Genomic DNA, 1,405 nt, shown 5'->3' on the forward strand with positions numbered 1-1,405 from the left:
AAAAAAAAAAGCAGTAGGGAGCAGTGGCATGTGCCTGTAATCCCAGCTACTCAGGGGACTGACATGGGAGGAACACTTGAGCTCAGAAGTTTGAGGCTACAATGAGCCACAACTGTGCCACTGCACTCCAGCCTGGGTGACAGAGTAAAACTCTGTCTCAAAAAGGAAAAAAAAAAAAATAGGAAAAGAAAGTCTAGCACAACTATTATGCATTGTACATGTACATAATACTTAAAAATGATTAAAAAAACCAACGTTACTGACTTATACATACTTTTCATCACTATTTTAGAGTACTCCTTTTACTTATTAAAAAAAAAAAAAAACAGCCTCAGGAAGGTCCTTTAGGAGGGATTCCAGAAGAAGGCAATGTTATCATAGGAGACGACAGCTTCATGCGTGTTATTACCTCTGAAGACCTTCCAGTGGGACAAGATGTGGAGGTGGAAGACAGTGATATTGATGATCCTGATACTGTGTAGGCCTAGACTAATATTTGCATTTATGTCTTAGTTTTTAACAAAAAAGTTTAAAAAGTGAAAAAAATTAATAGAAAAAAGCTTACAAAGATACAAAGAAAGAAAATATTTTTGTACAGCTGTACAATGTATTAGTGTTTTAAGCTAAATGTTATTACGAAAGAGTCAAAAAGTTAAAAAAATTAAAAAGTTTATAAAGTAAAAAGGTTTCAGTAAGCTAAGGGTAATTTATTATTGAAGAAAGAAAAAAAATTTAAATAAATGTAGTGTAGCCTAAGTGTCCAGTGTTTATAAAGTCTATGGTTGTATACAGTAGTGTTCTAGGCCTTCACATTCACTCACCACTCACTCACTGACTCACCCAGAACATCCTCCAGGCCTGCAAGCTCCAATCATGGTAAGTGCCCTACACAAGGGTACCCTTTTTAATGTTTTACACTGTATTTTTACTGTACCTTTTCTATGTTTAGATTCAAACATTTACCATTGTGCTATAATTGCCTACAATATTGAGTACAGTAACATGCTGTACAGGTTTGTAGTGTCGGAGCAATAGGCTATACCTTATATCCTAGGTGTATAGTAGGCTATACCATCTAGGTTTGTGTAAGTACACGATGATGTTCACACAAGTGCAAAGTCGCCAAATGATGCATTTCAGAAGGAATGTATCCCTACCATTAAGTGACATATGACAATAGTTTCTTTTCCCCTCTTCCCTCCTCTTTGATGTTGAAGAATGGTTTGGCAGAGCCTGGAGGTCAGTCACATAATGAAATGGTTGACTCCTAACTCTAAGATGTGGATTTCTTTGGTACAGAGAGCTTTTCTTCAAAGTCTTAAATATACAAGAATCCAAGCTTGGGATCCCAGAGATACCAGGGTTTTTTTTTTTTTTTTTTTTTTTTTTTTTTTTTTTTTTTTTT

This window comes from Mandrillus leucophaeus, unplaced genomic scaffold (genome assembly GCF_000951045.1).
Source record: "Mandrillus leucophaeus isolate KB7577 unplaced genomic scaffold, Mleu.le_1.0 Scaffold119, whole genome shotgun sequence".
Lineage (NCBI taxonomy): Eukaryota > Metazoa > Chordata > Mammalia > Primates > Cercopithecidae > Mandrillus > Mandrillus leucophaeus.